Here is a 19,216-nt window from a genome sequence, read left to right as displayed (position 1 = left end):
ACTAAACGGTTTAATGGGGGTTTGGTGGTGTCTTTAAAATGTAAAAACAAAATATTAAAAGAGAATACGGAAATTAAATGACGTAATAACTAAACTTAACGAAAATGACTAAAAATAATAAAAACGGATATTCTAATGCTTAAATGAAAATGAACTAAAAAGGAAAGACAATATTGAACTAAAGCTTAAAGAAAATTCGGTGTAAATCAATGGAGAAAAGGCGTTGGGCTTCAGGGAAGTTTTCTTAGGGGTACGAACGATTCAAAACATTGCTAGAGAGTAAATTGGTAAGATCTTAGCTTAAACTTTTCAAACTGGAGTCACAGACGTATGAATACGCCACTGTCGTGATCATAGACAACTATCTCTCTCAACCCTGACCAGTAGGTTTCCACTCTGGCCCTGGAAGAGAAGAGATGCATTATGTTTAAGACTCGTCCTAATTCACAAATTGCCCATAGGTAGGTTTCCACTCCTATGTTTGTTTTGCTCTCCCAAACTAGATCTGATACCTGATGAACACTTTCGTGTCACCAAGCATCTGGATCAGATTGTAGTTCATGACGCTACTGTCATGCAGTAAAAACGAATTCAGAAGAAAAAGTTCTAAGATTCAGCTTAATAGCCAATGGAATCCTCACCGAACATATAAATCCCCATCGAAAATCCCTTAATCCCAACAATAAAACTACTCAGACATAATGGACGAAATCAAAGATATAATATTAAGAAGTAGAATAGAAACCGAAATTGAAAAAGAAAGAACAAGGGTTCAAGAGAACAATCTCTCTCTCCCTAAAAGCTAAAGCAAAAACAATAAAAGTATGAAGTAAATAATTCGGTTCTCTAAGGTTAAACACACGATTTCTAGGGCTCCTAAGACATGTATTTATAGTGCTCAAGACCTCTCTGGACGTCACTTAGGGTTTCTCCAAATGTGGGCTTCAGAAATGGACTTTTTGGGCTTGGAGGTTGAAGGCCGCGGTCGGGAGTGCTCTGACCGCGGTGGATGAGTGGTTTGCCGCGGTCGGGATGCTCCTGACCGCGGGAAAATGCTCGTTGGCCGCGGGTGGAAGTGCTGGCCAGCTGGTTTACGGGACATCTTGCTCTTCGCGTATCTTTTGATTGAACCGTTGGATTGCCAAGCTGTAAAGTGCACTGGAAAGCTGATACTTCCATCTTTAAGGTCTCCAAATTTGAGCTGGATCAGACGGTGAGAAGGCCTTCAATCAGGGGTAAACTTCTGACGGTTTGACTCTGAGCTGAAATCTGGTTTTCTATCCATTTTGTTAAGCTTTTCCTAAGTTGCCTGAAAAGAGTCTTGGAACTACAAATACTAGAAAAACATAATAAAAGTACTTAAAAGCAATTAAAAACATAGAAAAAGTATTTCAAAACGATCCATAAAAGTGGTCAAAATACGGTGTTATCAATATCCATGGTGTGGACAATCTCTTTGGTATTCCCTAAATCTTTCCCAAGTATCTAAAAGATCTTCATCTTCTTTTTGTTTATAAGTTCTTATCTTCTTTCTCAAAAGATTTGAAAGATTTCTAATATAAAAACGATTTAGGAAAGCAGTTCTACACGCTGCCCACGTTTTTAGTGAAGCAGGTGGCAAAGATTTTAGCCATTTGCTGGCATTATCTCTCAAAGAGAATGGGAAAAGACTACACTTGTGGTAATTCTCATTGGCTGTAATGGTTGCACATAATTCTTCGAACGCCTCGATATGGTCTATCGGGTTTTCAAATGAATAACAAGAGAATTGATTTTGTTAAACTAAATGGATATGGGGTACCTTAATTTCGGTTTTGCCATCCTCTGGTAAGGCTGGTTGAATAGCTCTTCGATCTCCCATGAACTTCTCGAGTGAATCGAAACTTCCAATCAGTTCATCATCATCTTCACGTTTTGTCGATCCGATTAGCTCATTGTCATCATAAATCGGTTCTTCAAACTCATCATCAGTCAGGTCATCATCGCTTGGATCACCATCAACACGATTTGGTGGATCACCAAGAGTCCCGAGAACATGTTCCCGGTCTCTCATTGCAGAGAAACCTGAAAAAAATCAAAAGAAAAAATAAAAGTAAACAAGTGTTCTAATGGATTTAAGCTGGGATTCCTAACGAAACAAATCAAAGTCCCCGGCAACGGCGCCAAAAACTTGATTGCGAGCAAAGGCGGGGTTTGTTGTTTTTGTTCTACTAAGCTTCAGGTTTTAAATTTATAACCCCTAAATGTCTGCAAGTGCACAGATGTGCGCTGTAGTACTTAGGGTATCAATCCACAGAGACTTAGTTGTTTCAGTACGAATTCACGGCAATGCTTATATCAGACTAGAACTAAAAAGGTTTGGGTTTTGGTTTTGGGTTTTGGTTGTCACTAAATCTAAACTAGAAAGCAAGTAAAAAGCAATTGAAAGAAAACTAAAGCAAGTAAAGCAAGTAAAAAGCGATTTCAACAAAGCGAATGTAAGCAAGTAATAAGCGAATGAAAAGCAAACTAAATTGAAGGTTGTAAGCTATGGAAAACAAACGTTGGGGCTCAAGGGGTTTCGCAGGGGTTCATGGACTAAGCTATGTCGATTTTAAACAAGTGATAAAGGTAATCAACTACGTATGTTCTAGAACTCGAGGCACGGAAGTATGAATAGCCTACTTTCGCATCACTAAACAACTATCTCTCGCAACCCTGATCAGTAGGTTTCCACTCTGATCCTGGAAGGGAGAAGATGCAATAGCAAGACAAGACTCATCAACATTCACAACTCAACTACAGGTAGGTTTCCACTCCTATAGAAGAATTGCTCGTTTCACCCTAGTTCAGACAATCAATGAAAGCTTTCGTAACATATCATATCAGATCGGCTTCTAAGTGGACAGCAAAGAGTCACACAGTAAGATTAAAGACAAACGAAGAACATCTAGAAGATTATAAATCCTAAATCTATCGATTCATAAGAAAAGACACATGAAATTCCCTTTGAAAAATCCCTTTAAACCCAACTGGGTAACTACTCAAACATATTGTAACAAAACATCATAAACGAAAATGAAAGTGCAGGAAACTAAAGAAAAGAAGGAAGAAAAACGAAGAACAGAGTTGCAGGTGGAGGCGCGATGATGCTCTCCAGCGGTGGCTCCTTCTTCGCGATCGACGGTGGCGGCCTCCTCTCTAGGGTTCCACGAAATCTCTCTCTCTTTCTATCTTATGTCGTCTCCCCACCTTTAGGAATGACCTAAAGGGGGTATTTAAAGCTTCTGGGGTGGTTGTGGACACTTAGGGCTTCAAAAATAACGAAAGGAATTGTTCTGGCTTTAATTAAGTCGTCGTGAAAGTGAACGACCAAGTTCCGCGGTCGCGGTGGCTCTACCCGCGGGAAAATGGGTGTTGGCCGCGGTCCCGGCACATGCTCTCTTCCGGAACTGCATTTTCTGTCATTCTTGCATCGGGAATATCTGAAGATCTAACCGTTGGATTGTCTCCAACCCAAGTGCATTACAAATCTGGTTGGATCCTCTATGTCGTCTCAAATTTTGGGGTTATCAGACAGTGAGAAGGTCTTCATCGCTTGTCATACTTCTGACGGTCTGCATTTATCCAAAATTGCTCATTTGTTCCAAATTTCATATCTTTTGCCCAAGTTTCCTGTAAAGTATTTTGAAACTCTAAACATTGAAAACACTTTAAAAAAACATTGAAAACAGAGTTAAAACACCTGCATAAGACATAATTATGATCCATAAAAGTGGTCAAAATACGGTGTTATCAGGAAGGAGAATCTTTCCTGCAAAAGCTTTCGGAAGAAATATAAAGTAAGGAAGTCTAGAACCAGACGAGTTTTGTGAGGGTTTTGTTGGTGTGTTTAAAATGTAAAAACGAAATTTAAAAAGAAACTACGGGAATTAAAATGACCTAATAACTAAACTTAATGAAAACGAGTAAAAATGAGAAAACGGCTAACCTAATTGCTTTAATAAAAGTCGATTAAAAGGGAATGAAAATAGTGAACTAAAGCTTAAAATAAAATGGTGTAAATCTATAAGAAAGAAAGCGCTGAGGTACGAACGATTCAAAACATTGCTAGAGAGTAAATTTGATAAGATCTTAGCTTAAACTTTTCGAACTGGAGTCACGGACGTATAAATACGCCATTGTCGTGATCATAGACAACTATCTCTCTCAACCCTGACCAGTAGGTTTCCACTCTGGCCCTGCAAAAGAAGAGATGCATTATGTTTAAGACTCGTCAGCATTCACAAATCATCCATAGGTAGGTTTCCACTCCTATGTTTGTTTTGCTCTCCCAAACTAGATATGACACCGGATGAAAACTTTCGTGTCACCAAGCATCTAGATCAGATTGTAGTTCATGACACTACTCTCATGCAGTAAAAACGAATTCAGAAGAAAAAGTTCTAAGATTCGGCTCAAAGCTCATGGAATCCTCATCGAACATATAAATCCCCATCGAAAATCTCTTAGACCCAACAATAAAACTACTCAGACATAATGAACGAAATCAAAATCATAGTATTAAGAAGTAGAATAGAAACCGAAATTGAAAAAGAAAGAACAAGGGTTCAAGAGATAGATCTCTCTCTCCCTAAAACCTAAAAACAAAGCTTAAAGTAAAATTTCTGTAAAGTATTTCGTCTCTCTTCTTCTCCTGCTAAAAACGACCTAAATGACATATATTTATATTCTCCAATACTCTCTGGTGTCTAGGGTTCCAGAATCCAGGCTGGAAAAATGATATGGGCTTCAGAAATGGGCCTTCGGACTCGGAGTTAGCTGGCCGCGGTCGGGATGAGTGTGACCGCGGGAAATGGGTGGCTGGCCGCGGTCGCGGTGCTTCTGGCCACGGAAAATGACCTCAAAATCTGGTCTTCTGACGGTTTGACTCTGAGCTCAAATTCTGGTCTTCTATCCATTTTGTTAAGCTCTTTCCTAAGTTTCCTTAAAAGAGTCTTGGAACTACAAATACTAGAAAAACGTAATAAAAGTACTTAAAAGCAATTAAAAACATTGAAAAAGTATTTCAAAACGATCCATAAAAGTGGTCAAAATACGGTGTTATCATTAAGCAATTAGGTTTAGCCGTTTTTCTTGTTTTGAGCCGTTTTTGTTAAGTTTAGCCATTAGGTCATTTTAATTCCTGTATTGAGCAACATTGAGCAAATTGAGCAAATTGTGAGACTTTATAAGAAATCTCCCAAAGATCCAGGTGAAGATGCACAACAACACCCCGGTATGAGTTTAAATGATGCTAGTTTACCCAGGAAAGAGGCTGAAGAGGTATGTGCCAAGTACGAGAAAGAGGAAGCACACTATGAGCAGGACACATTCAGAGCCGCGGGTGCAACCATCTTGACCGCGGCCAAGGTCCCTTTTCCCGCAGTCGTGAGACCTCTGACCGCGGGAATTGGTCGTTCAGATTCACCTCCGAGATTTGAGAGAAAAAAAATACATCTTCTGTCCCAACTTCAACCTCCAGCACCTAAAAAAGCAACTCAGGAAGAAAGAGACCAAGTTTTAGATGAAGAAACGGATTGGCAGGAATCATTACCTTGTATGATGGCAATGGAATGTGTTGAGGATTCAGATGGCTCTTCAATCCAAGAATACCCGAAATGCAGCAAGATTAAGATGCCATACATCGATTCAATCAATGAATACGCTGCAGCTTTCTTTTGTGAGTCATATTCTGCGTTTGAAACACCAGCCAACACTTACAGAGAAAGGCAAGTTCGAATTCTCCATAAGGTCAAGACTACAGGTCAGTTTCTCATCTCTTGTTCTATTAGAGGAGAAATGTTTAAAAACGTGCTTTGTGATTCTGGAGCTTGTCTTAACATGATGTCTAAGACAATTGCTTTAAGACTTGGTATTAAACACCTGCACAGGATTAGAGCAAGGATTAGTCTAGCTGATGATTCCAATGCAACACCTCAAGGAATAGCTCATGACATTCCTTTGAGAATAGGAGATTGCATCGTGCCTGTCGACTTTTACATTGTCGAAACAAGAGACGCAACACATCCAGTGATTCTCGGATGGTCTTTTCTAGCAACTTCTGGAGCTATAATGGACTGGCCAAACCAGAGGATTTTGTTAGCTAATATCGACAAAGATGTCTTTACAGAAGCTGTCCCATACAACAGCAAAGCAGGAAAATGTTCTGCAATATAAGAGTTTGAAGAAGAACTTTGGAGTGACGAGGAACCTGCTAGGCAAAGCAAGGAGATGTCGAAAAAGACTTGTCTCAGGACAAGATCTTCTTCATTGGGCTAAGCCACGTCCAACACCAAAGTCGAGCTAAACGACTTAAAACAAAAGCGCTTAATGGGAGGCAACTCATTTAGGTTTTGTTTTCTTTAGGATTTTTTTTTCTTTTTCTATTGATCTTTTTCTTTTTCTTAGTTTCAGGTGTTTCTAATTACACAAAAAAAGCCAAAAAAAAAATCAAAAACCGAAAAAACCAAAAAGAAGGATGGTCCCTGACTGCTCGGCCCAGCAGGAACCAAAGAGAAGCAGGAAACAGGACACATTTAAGCCCCCGCGGTCGCAGGCGTTCTTATCGCAGGAAACAGCACTTCGACTGCGGCCGCGTTTTTCTGACCGCGGCCGAGCACTAGTTTGCCGCGGTCGCGTGACCTCTGACTGCGGCAAATGGTCGTTGAGATGAAACCCGACCCAAAACCACCAACTTCACCTCATTCCACCTCACCAAGCCCCATTCCACCTCATTCATCACTTCCCACCACCTTCATCACCACCTATCACCTTCCCAAACATCTTCGAATGAATCCGGTCCATCTCCACCAGCATCCCAGATCCAGGTAAGTTCTCTTTGGCCTTACCAATTCGATTATCTATGCATTTTTCTCATCCAATCTCGACTTGTTTCACATTGAGGACAGTGTGATTTAAGTCTGGGGGAGGATTTCATCCCTTTCTAACCATTTTTTTCATGAGTCTTGCATTATCTACACTTTTTGCATTTTCCTTAAAGTTTTTCAAAATCGGTTTTCAAAACAAAATACGTTTTAAAGGGAATGGTCAACATGAGTCAATGATAGTTGACTGTGTTTTTAGACTGTTCCTAGTGAACATGCTCATTCATGACTTAGGAATAGACTAGGCGGTAGCTAAGCACATTTGAAACGAAGTACCCCAGAGGAATTTGAATGATTTCAGTTTAGATGAAGGAATACACTAGCTCTGTTTTATTTGGACTTAATTTGGACTTAATTCTCTCATTGAAGCATTAGACCAGGGAAACGAATCATACATTCAGGACTCCTTTATCCTTTTTACCACTCTCTATTGATCCTGAATAGCTAGTTCATCTTTAGCTAGTTCCCCACCTTAACCAATCCTCTTTCAAACCACATGCACTCTTGTTTTCTATTGTCTTATATGCAGATATGTATAAAAATGTTGGAGAGAAAGAGGAACGACGCAGTTTTCAGTCACCAAAGATAGAGACCTGCGATTTGCCGGAAAACTCCCTGGAAGGATTCAACACAAGAGGAAGTTCAGTTTGCCTTAGAAAAATCTTAAATTTTGGTACAATCTTGTCCTCTAGTCTCTCTCTCTTTTAAAGGCATTTCCTTTCCAAAAAAAAATAAAAAATTCCAAAAATAGGAAAGGAAAGGAAATAAAAGCCTTAGAGAGTCTACAGAGGTCGAATTTTAAGTCCCAAGGTAACTGGAGTTCGATTTTATGGTGTTTTAGAGATCATTTTCTGATTCCCGGAAAAGAATCTAAGTCTGGGGGAATAGCTGTTCACAACAAAGGAGGAAGGATTATGCAACAACACTGGACAAGAATAAGTGACTGAAAATTGGGTCATCAACAGGTCCTTATCTCTCTTGCGGTCTTGCATATTATCTTGCATCCTCCAGATTCATCAGGTAACCCGAAACACTTTAACTCCACCACTTAAACAGCCCTTAATGCCAAACGCCGTCTACCCTGGATGATGTCTTTAATGAGAATTCACTTTTGCGCTTAATAAATGTAGAGAGCAAGTTGACTGAAATCAAGGTTTAGATTGTTTAAGTTTTGCATGACGGAAAAAGTGGACTAGTATCTTTTGTGTCTTGGTGAGAATTTTCTAGACTAAGTTGTGGATTGATGCACGATCTTTGGTCCTAGTTTAGAAGTTCATGTCTCTGAGATTTGTGCATTTCCTATTTTTGTTTTCACTTAACTAATTTAGACTTTTGCTTTGTTTGAGGACAAACAAAAGTTTAAGTCTAGGGGGGTTGATTACACCGTATTTTGACCACTTTTATGGATCATTTTGAAATACTTTTTCTATGTTTTTTATTGCTTTCAAGTACATTTATTACGTTTTTCTAGTATTTGTAGTTCCAAGACTCTTTTCAGGAAACTTAAGGAAAAGCTTAAAAAAATGGATAGAATACCAGATTTTTAGCTCAGAGTCAAACCGTCAAAATTTCACCCCCGATTGAAGGCCTTCTCACCGTCTGATCCAGCTCAAATTTGGAGATCTCAAAGATGGATGTATCAGCTTTCCAGCACACTGTACAGCTTGGCAATCCAACGGTTCAATCAAAATATACGCGAAGAGCAAGATGTCTCGTAAACCAGCCGACAAGCGTTTCCACCCGCGGCCAACAGCCCATTCCCCGCGCTCACAAGCATCCCGACCACGGCCAGCCATCCCTTCCCTGCAGTCATGCACAACCCGACCGCGGGCAGCCAACTCCGAATTCGAAGGCCCATTTCTGAAGCCCATATCATTTTCCTAGCCTCAATTCCGGAACACTAGACACCAGAGAGTATTGGAGACTATAAATACATATCATTTAGGTCGTTTCTAAAGAGAGAAGAAGAGAGACAAAATACTTTATAGAAATTTTACTTTAAGCTTTGTTTTTAGGTTTTAGGGAGAGAGAGATCTATCTCTTGAACCCTTGTTCTTTCTTTTTCAACTTCGGTTTTTGTTCTACTTTTTAATACCATGTTTTAGATTTCATTCATCATGTTTGAGTAGTTTTATTGTTGGGTCTATGGGATTTTCGATGGGGATACTTATGTTCGATGAGGATTCCATGAGCTGTTGAGCCGAATCTTAGAACTTTTTCTTCTGAATTTTTTTTACTGCATGAGAGTAGCGTCATGAACTACAATCTGATCCAGATGCTTGGTGACACGAAAGTGTTCATCTGGTGTCAGATCTAGTTTGGGAGAGAAAAAAAAAGTAGGAGTGGAAACCTACCTATGGGCGATTTGTGAATGCTGACGAGTCTTAAACATAATGCATCTCTTCTCTTCCAGGGCCAGAGTGGAAACGTACTGGTCAGGGTTGAGAGAGATAGTTGTCTATGATCACGACAGTGGCGTATTCATACGTCCGTGACTCCAGTTTGAAGAGTTTAAGCTAAGATCTTATCAGTTTACTCTCTAGCAATGTTTTGAATCGTTCATACCTCTGAGAAAACTTTCCTGAACCCCAGCGCCTTCTTTCCTATAGATTTACACCGATTTTCATTCAAGCTTTAGTCTAGTATCTTTACTCTTTCAATCGATTTTCATTTAAGCAATTAGGTTTAGCCGTTTTTCTCGTTTTTAGCCTTTTTCGTTAAGTTTAGTCATTAGGTCATTTTAACTCCCATATTTTCCCTTTCAGATTAGTTTTTACGTTTTAATCACACCACCAAAACCCTCACACAAATCTCCTGGTTCTAGACTTCCTTACTTTATATTTCTTTCGAAGGTTTTTGCAGGAAATATCCTCCTTCCCTGTGAATTCGATCCCTAAGTACTACAATTAATCAGCTGTGCACTTGCGGCTATTGATTTTATTTAGGGTAAAACTTGACACCCTCACGACACACCACATCATTAAACTCTATCAGCTTCTCTCTACTGATGTTGTTAGTGATCCATTGAATTTCTCCCGTACTTTCTTCAGAGGAATATCTTGCATCTGGATCCTTTACAAACAATCCATATTCTTTGTCTTCAGAGTATTGCTCTTTATACTCGTCTTCACAAGACAAAGCCATGTTGCAGGGCAGTGGCTTTCCTTCGTCCTTAGATTCTTGGGTGCTGATGGAGCAAATTAGCTGTTGACGGAGGGGTTTAGCCATTCCAGAAGGTGCATCAGTCGAGGAGCTGCTTGTACGAACCGAATGGGGCTGGTTTGGAACGTTTTTTCGGCCGGCCTTGACTGCAGGAGACGCAACTGTGGGAAAACGGCTATGGGCTGCGGGTAGACTGAGCACAACCGCGGGAAAATGCTTCTTGGCCGTGGTCACAGGTGACGCGACCGTGGGAAAATGTCTCCAAGTTGAGTGTGTGCAATTGCTTGCTCCTTTGCTTCTTGAATGATCTCCTGGGTCTCCTGATTTGTTGTACTCCCTCTCTGGACTTAAGTCTTTAATTTTGGCTACTGGAATCTGCTTTTCAAGTCCTTTCATGATCTCCTCAACCTTTTCTTCTACATCATCAAGAGCATAGACTACTTTGTCCATGGTTGAGTCAAGCTCTTCGGTGTTGTCAATGACTTTGTATACCTTCTTTGAAACTTCGACTGTGAAGTCTTAAGATTTGTTCTTAGCTTTGTTGAGGGCTTAGTCCACATCATTGAGTTTGAAATCCAGGTCCATGACCTTTTTTTTAGTGTTGCGAAGCTCGTAGGTGTGCTTTTCTTGCTCTTCCTCCATGCTGTCAAACTTGATAGCGATCATGGCTACGTCCTTAGTTGATTGTTCTTCTATTGATTTGACCTAGGAAGCAAGGTTATCGATCTTCTCATTGAAAAGCTTTGATATTCCATCAATCCTTTTGTTTAGAGCAGTTGTAGTAACTGCTTGAGCTTCTATGAACTGCTTGATTACGGCTTTGAGCTGACTCAATCGATTACTGAGCTCGACGTTCTCATCTTGCTGGAGAATCTGGTGAGGTAGGCGATGCATAGGTTATCTAGGGTTCACCATTGGAGGCACGTAGGGCTCGTTTAGGAATGTTCAGTAGTTTGAGGTTCGAACTTCGTCGTAGAGATCGCGTATGTATTGCTCTTCTCTGCGTCTGGTGGCTTCAGGAGTGTTGTAAAAACATCCCTCATAGTAGAGATTTCAATTTATAGGGTCCATTGCTTCGGGAATGGATACAAAAGAACCAAAAAATAGAAATATGCAGAAAATGAGTTCTAGAGTCGACTTACCAACCTTTCTTAGGGTTTTGCGGAAAAGAAAACGTGTGTCTTCCCCGGCAACGGCGCCAAAAACTTGATGTGTCTGCTGCGTGAGGGTTGTCAAGTTTTACCCTAAATGAAATCAATAGCCGCAAGTGCACAGCTGATCGATTGTACTACTTAGGGATCGAATCCACAGGGAATGAGAATCTAACCTGCAAAAGCCTTCGAAATAAATATAAAGTAAGGAAGTCTAGAACCAGACGATTTGTGTAAGAGTTTCGGTGGTGTCTTTAAAACGTAAAAACTAATCTTAACGAGAAAATACAGAAATTAAAATGACCTAATAACTAAATTTAACGAAATCGACTAAAAAAGAGAAAAACGGCTAAACCTAATTGCTTAAATGAAAATGATGAACTAAAGCTTGAAATAAAATCGGTGTTAATTTATAGAAAAGAAGGCGTTGGGTTTCAGGGAAGTTTTCTCTGGGGTATGAACGATTCAAAACATTGCTAGAGAGTAAATTTGATAAGATCTTAGCTTAAATTTTTCGAACTAGAGTCATGGACGTATGAATACGCCACTGTCGTGATCATAGACAACTATCTATCTCAACCCTGACCAGTAGGTTTCCACTCTGGTCCTGGAAGAGAAAAGATGCGTTATGTCTAAGACTCGTCAGCATTCACAAATCGCCAATAGGTAGGTTTCCGCTCCTATGTTTGTTTTGCTCTCCCAAACTAGAACTGACACTGGATGAACATTTTCGTGTCACCAAGCCTCTGGATCAGATTGTAGTTCATGACGCTACTCTCATGCAGTAAAAGTAATTTCAGAAGAAAAAGTTATAAGATTCGGCTTTAATAGCTCATGGAATCCTCATCGAACATATATATCCCCATCGAAAATCCCTTAGACGCAACAATTCAACTACTCATACATGATGAACGAAATAAAAAATATAGTATTAAAAAGTATAGCAATAATCGAAATTGAAAAAGAAAGAACAAGGGTTCAAGAGACAAATCTCTCTCTCTCCCTAAAAGGTAAAACTTAAAATCTATTCTAAACAATAAGAGCATATGAGGTGATACGAATTAGGGTTCCTAAAACATGTATTTATAGTGTTTAAGACATCTCTTGGCGTCACTTAGGGTTTCTCCAAATGAGGGAATCATTTTGGGCTTCAGAAATGGGCCTTCTAGTTCAGAGTTGGCTGCTCGTGGTCGGGATGTGGCCGCGGGGAATGGGTGCTTGGCTGCGTTCGGGAAGCCTCTGACCGTGGTGAAATGGCTGTTGGCCGCAGGTGGAAATGCTTGCCGGCTACTTTACGGGACATCTTGCTCTTCGCGTATCTTTTGATTGAATTGTTGGATTGCCAAACTGTAAAGTGTGCTGGAAACCTGATAGTTTCATCTTTGAGATCTCCAAATTTGAGCTGGATCAGACGGTGAGAAGGCCTTCAGTCGGGAGTGAACTTCTGACAGTTTGACTCTGAGCTGAAAATCTGGTCTTCTATCCATTTTGTTAAGCTTTTCCCTAAGTTTCCTTAAAAGAGTCTTGGAACTACAAATACTAGAAAAAGTACTTGAAAGAAATAAAAAACATAGAAAAGGTATTTCAAAACGATCCATAAAAGTGGTCAAAATACGGTGTTATCAACTATAACTCCTTAAGTGAATACCTATCGCCTTGGCTCAAATGATTTTGGCCTCTAAGAATCTTTAGGCTCTTGGTTTCCTTTCCTTTCTTTCTTTTTCTCTTTTTTTTTTTTTAAACATACTAAGGCCTGTATAAAATAAGAAAAACAAAACTTTAATAGAAAAAGAAAGTTAAACAAAAACAAATAAGTACGGATATGGGTTGCCTCCCGTCAAGCGCTTTGGTTTGTAGTCCTTAGCTAAACTTTGCAAAGAAAAAGGCTTAGTTCAAATAAGATCTTGTCGTAAGACAAGTCTTTTTCGAAATCCTCATGTTCTGTCTTGCAGGTTCTTCATCACTCCAGAGTTATTATGGTTCAAATGCTTGGCTTTATACTTTCCTCCTTTGCTCTTAAGTGGTGTAACTTCATAGAAGATGTCCTCGTAGATATTTGCAAAAGAAACTCTCAGGTTGGGCCAATCCATGATGGCTCCAGCAGTTGCTAAGAAAGGCCATCCAAGGATAACTGGATATGAGTCATCTTTGGTCTTCACTATGTATAGATCGACAGGTGCTATGCAATCTCCAATCTTTAGAGGAATGTCTCGGGGTATCCCTCTTGGTGTTGCACTTGAATCATCTTCTAAGCTAATATTTGTCCTGGTACTTGAAATATGCTTAATGTCAAGTCTTAAAGCAGTAGTTTTGGACATCATGTTAATGCAAGCTCCAGAATCACAAAAAATATTGAGGAATCTTTCACCTCTAATGTTACAAGAGATAAGAAATTGACATTTGTCTTGAACTTTGTGCAGAGTCCGAACTGGTCTACCTTCTTGGGCGTGCGTGAACAAGTCTTTCATCTCTTGGATAGACTCTTTGCTGTCACAGAAGAAGTGGCCGATCATGTAGTCTCTACATACTTTGGAAAATGAAATTCCTTTCGGCAGAGTCTGAACTACTTGATTGAACTCTTCAAGTGCTTCTTTGCTGATCTTGTTTGTGTAGTCACTGGCTTCTTGGGGGTCTTTAAGATGGATCATGTATACAGCTGCATCAGGTGATGATCTAGGAAAAGATAGATACCTGTTTCTTGTGAAATAAGTGTAGATGTTCTCCTTAGTCTCTTTGCTGTATCTGAAGAAAACTTGAAGGCATCCTTGCTTTCAGATGTTGTCGAACCCATGGTAGAGAGGAATGGACTTCACAAATTTGTTGAATTCGATTAGTCTCTCTCTGTATATGTTCTTGGTTATTGGTTCTGAGTTGTCATCAGATGAATTGTTCCCAGTGTTTGGATCTTCAACAAACCATATTCTTCATCTTCTGATAATTGCTCTTGAAGCTCATTGTCACAAGTGTAAACCATGTTGCAAGATGCATAAGTGCTGGATTCCTCCTTTTCTTTTGATGCTTGTGCAGTGATTGAGAAGACAGCTTGATTAATCAACCTAGATCTGGTCACAAGGTGTCGGTCTTCAGTTTAACAGGCTTCAGAAAGAGTTTGAAAGGACTCCCAGTCTGAAAAATCAGGCTCGGTCGCAGGTGAAATGCTCTGGGCCGCGGTGGAAATGCACCTGGCCGCAGGTGAAGTACTCGAAGCCGCGGTCAGCTTCTCCTGGCTCACCATGCTTGCTTCATCAATCTCTTCTTCTCCATTGTTGTTATCCTGCTTCCAGTGGTGTTCATGCACATCTTGGGTATCCAAATCATTGGTTCCAGTGTTCAGATCATACTCCTTATGATCTTTACAAAGTTTTTCAACTTTCTCTTCTACCTCATCTAAATCATATACAACTTTATCTAAAGTAGCATCAAGCTCTTCTGTCTTGTTTTCAACCTTAGCTACGCCTTGCCACAGCTCCAATGTGTAGTCGTAGGTTTGGTTCTTGCTTTCATTCAGCTCCTTATCCAAGTCATCGATCTTGAAAGTTAGGGTTTGCAGCTCCCTTTCACTTTGTCGAATGTTGAACTTGTTCTTCCCTTGTTCTTCTTTGACAGACTCCATTCTCTGGCTCAATACTTCATTGTCTTTGATTCTCTGATCCTCCAGTGTTTTTACGTGCCCAGAGAGGTCATCAAACCTCTTGTTAAGGTCAATGGTGATGGAATCTATCCTTGTCTGCATGGCAGCTTCGATGATGGCTTGGGAGGCAAGGAACTGATCAGCTTGGCTTCCAATCGATTAAGCAGGATGTTAAACTGATTGTTCTCATAGTTCTGGTGCAGAATCTGATGAGGTAGAGGGTGAGATGGTCGACGGTTGACTAGGTGTGGTGAATAGGGCTCATCTCGGTGCCTTGGAGTTCGTGAGTCTCCATGGTAATGGTTCGGATGATTCAGCCAAACAAAGTGATCGAAATCACGCCTGGATGGTGATTCACATGCACGGGGAGCTTCACACAGGTTGCAAAACCTTCGCTCAGGATTAGAGTTTCTTCTTGGATGATCCATGCTTCAAGAATTCTGAAACTAGGGCAAGCACAAGAAAAAATAAGCAGAAAAAAAAAGTTAGGATGTTTATGAGTTTGGTTTACTTCATATGGTGTTTTGGCAGAAACTCGACATATATATTGTCTTCTGCGGCTTCAACCTCCTGGGTTTAGACCTCCAGAGACTAATTCCTTCCCCGGCAACGGCGCCAAAAACTTGATGTGATACGGGCCTAGGGTTGTCGTTTTTACAAGCACATTGGTCCTGAAAAAGTTTTAAATTTATAAAACCGTAGTGTCTGCAAGTGCACAGATGTACGTTGTATGACTTAGGGTGTCGATCCACAGAGAAGATGTCTAATCTGCAATAAACAACAAACACGGAAAGTAAGCGATATCATAAACTTGTGGGATTTTGGGTTTTTTGGTTAAGAATCGTAAACTAAACCTAATCTAATATTTACGGGAAATAAAATGCAATGCAAATGAAAATTGTTAAAAACAAAAATATCTCAAGGATGTCGACTCAAACTATAGACTCTAAACTCATAGGTGGCGATTTAGACTTCTCCAGTTTACTCTAATCGATGTCAAAGCATTTCCAGTTAGCTTCCGAGCGCTTTGTCTTCATCTGTTTCTGGGATCTGCATGAAACTAGAATAGACATGTGTATGAGTAACCAACTCTCGCCATCTTAATCAACTAATCACTCAAACCTGAAAATTAACTACCGCTCTCATGCCATAAATAAGATCATGCATTAACTATAGAATTCGTCTGCTCACATCTTCTCTACAGGTAGCTCTTGACTCCTGTAGCGACTATGTTCTTCTGAAGCTAGGTATGGATGATCCGGTACAGCATTCTCGTGGCTCTGATCGATCCTAGGCTCAGAGAATAATTCATGAATCTACTCTCATGCAATATGAACAACTTAGAAGAGATGAGATCTAGAATATGGTCTAGAAACTTAGAAATCATAATCAAACATATATGTTGATAACACCGGATTTTGACCATTTTTATGGATCGTTTTAATATCTTATGCAGGTGTTTTAACTCTGTTTTCAATGGTTTTTAAGTGATTTCTATGTTTTAGAGTTTTAAAAGACTTTTCAGGAAACTTGGACTAAAGATGTGCAATTTGGAACAAATGAGCAATTTTGGATAAATGCAGACCGTCAAAAGTATGGTACTCGATGGAGACCTTCTCACTGTCTTATCATCCCCAAAATTTGCGACAACATAGAGGAGACAATCCGTTTTCTAATGCAATTGGTTTGGAGACAATCCAACGGTTAGATCTTCAGATATTCTAGATACACTAAAGATAGAAAATGCAGTCTCGAAGGAAAGCATAGGCCGCGACCGCGGCCAGACCATGATTCCCCGCGGTCAGGACCACCGCGACCGCGGCCAGATAACGTTGACGTCCGAAAGTGACCTAATTCAAGCCCAGGTCCAGCCCACTACTCATTTTTCAAACCCTAGACGTTTCCAACGAATTAAAAGGCTATATATACTCGTTTTAGGTCATTCTAATGACCAAGACGTGGAAAGAGAGCAGAGAAGAGCTGCATACCTCGGAGTTGCCGTATTCGAGAGAAGGAGTCCCCAAAGGAGCCATCATCGATCTCCATCTTCATCCTCGTTCTTCGTTCTTTACCTTTCTCTTATTTAATTTCCAGCAAACTACAATACTTCTGTGATGTGTTCATACACTATGATTGAGTAATTCCCTTGTTGGGTTTTAAGAGATTTTTCAAAGGGATTCATGGATTGATTTCTGGTTTATTAGATTAGGGTTTTCTTTAAAGTTCGTCGTTTAAATTTGCGTTTCGTTTATGTGGCTTGGATCGATCATCTAGCTACTGCGATTAAGTTGATTTACTCATCGAAAGTGTTGTTGAATCGATTAACCCTATTTAGATGAACAAATTCTCTTAGACGGCGTGAGTCGATCTAAAGCGTTTTGTGAAATTATCAAACTAATTTGTCTAGACACTTAGAGAACTGAATGAGAGTTTAGTAAATATGAGTGAATTGATTTGTGATTAATACTACGTGAGTAGGTTAGTCTGGGTTTGATTTCAGAAACATATTTATTGAAAACTCTATGTTTAATTCTCTTGTTAGCTAGTCTATGATTCCCGGCGAATTCCCTAACGCTCAGCACCTTCTCGTATTGATTTGATCTTATTGTTTACTTGTTTTTAAATTTATTATTTGCTATTTTCGTCACTGTTTACAACCCCCAAACAAACACTCATATTTTCATCTTACCTCAGTTCTCATCTCAAGTAAACTCGTATTGCAGTTACTTGGTCTTCAGTGGATCGACCCTTAAGTACTACAACGTACATCTGTGCGCTTGCAGAAAGCTAGGGTTAAAACCTGAGCATATTAAGTTTTTTGTGCTGTTGTCGGGGCCTTTAACGTTGCCTACGAGTTTCAGGTCAGAATCGAGTCTAAAGTATGCTCTCTGGTTCATTTTTGAAAAAAAAAAATATTATTATTTATATGAAATATATATATATATAAATTAAAAAAACGAAAAAAATAAATATATAAATCTATATATATATATAACTAATAAAATTTTTTTATTATTTTATAAATATATATATATATATATATATTAATATAAAAAGAAATTAAAAATTATAATATATATATAAACTAATAAGAAAAAACGAAAACAAAAAAATATATATATATAATATAAAAATATTTATAAATTAATTAATTAAAAAAAAACATACACACACACACACAAATTAGAGATGGACGATAACAATAGACACTTGCAAGGTTTAGATAGGCTTAGAGATAACCACCACGTCCATCAAAACGTTGATGAGCATGTTAGGTTCCAAAACGCTCATCGCTTAACTCTAAAAGATTATAACATTCCATATGCTTTCTATGAGAACCGTTCTCCCATTAGTCTACAACCCATTCACGTAGACTATGAGATTAGCCCGAAGCTCATAAAATTGGTCAAGCAGAACCGGTTCCATGGCAATGCATCGGAGAATCCTATGGACCATCTTGAAGATTTCGAAGAAATCTGCAGTACCAAGCAATCCATCGGAGTTCCTGCAGATTACATAAAGTGCAAGTTGTTTCCATTTTCTCTTTGAGATAAGGCGCATGCTTGGTTCAAGTCTTTGTATCCTGGTTCACTCGAATCATGGGACGAATGCAAGACTGCCTTCCTTAACCATTTCTACACCACCTCTAGATCAAATTTCCTTAGAGACAAGATTTATAGGTTCCAACAAAAAGGATACGAACCTTTTCATGAAGCTTGGGACCGTTATAAAGGCTACATCAGAGAATGTCCTCACCACGGTTTTACAGAGACATGCATCTTGAATACCTTCTACGAAGATCTTGAATGGACATATAAGGCACCTCTAAATGTAGCAAGCGATGGAAACTTCATGACAAGGACTGTGGAAGATGCTTACATCTTGATTAATAATCTTGCTGCAAGCAGCAGAAACAATTGTCCTGATCAAGGAAGAACATCACGTTCTACTTCCCATGATCATAAGGAGATTGAAGAACTTAAAGCCATGGTGAAATTGTTTCTCCAAAAGCAGCAGCGTTCTGTTAATGTCTGTCAAGCAGTTAATGCAGCTGAGATTAATCATCAACTTGGAGCACAAGATCACACGCATATAAATCTCCAATCTGCTCCAAAATCATCTCCAACCTCTCAAGACAACAAGCTCGGGCTTTTGGTGCAACCACTTCTTATGAAGCTGCAAACCATGGACGTGCAGCTTTCGCAAATCATAGATAGTTCAAAAAGCACTGAAGCTATGGAGAGACGAATCGCTGAGGTACATGAAGAAATCGCCCAAGACATCCGCAACCTTGAGCTGAAGTTAGACAACATGAATGATCTTGGGTACAAGTTAGACATCATGAATGATCACCTTAACAAGAACAA

The 19,216-nt window shown here is 39.5% G+C and overlaps 2 non-coding genes across 2 annotated transcripts; one reads left to right on the top strand and one right to left on the bottom strand.

Moving 5' to 3' along the window:
* The first annotated feature begins 1,433 nt into the window (after positions 1–1,433).
* LOC112085884 lies at positions 1,434–1,540 on the top strand. Its single transcript, XR_002899166.1, has one exon. It is a non-coding gene; the product is annotated as a small nucleolar RNA R71 (small nucleolar RNA).
* Positions 1,541–18,506: 16,966 nt separating this feature from the next.
* LOC112085739 lies at positions 18,507–18,613 on the bottom strand. The gene has a single exon (XR_002899038.1). It is a non-coding gene; the product is annotated as a small nucleolar RNA R71 (small nucleolar RNA).
* Positions 18,614–19,216: the final 603 nt, after the last annotated feature.

Source organism: Eutrema salsugineum, unplaced genomic scaffold, assembly GCF_000478725.1.
Source record: "Eutrema salsugineum unplaced genomic scaffold, Eutsalg1_0 scaffold_3, whole genome shotgun sequence".
Taxonomy (NCBI): Eukaryota; Viridiplantae; Streptophyta; class Magnoliopsida; order Brassicales; family Brassicaceae; genus Eutrema; species Eutrema salsugineum.
This window is presented reverse-complemented; position numbering and strand designations above follow the sequence as displayed.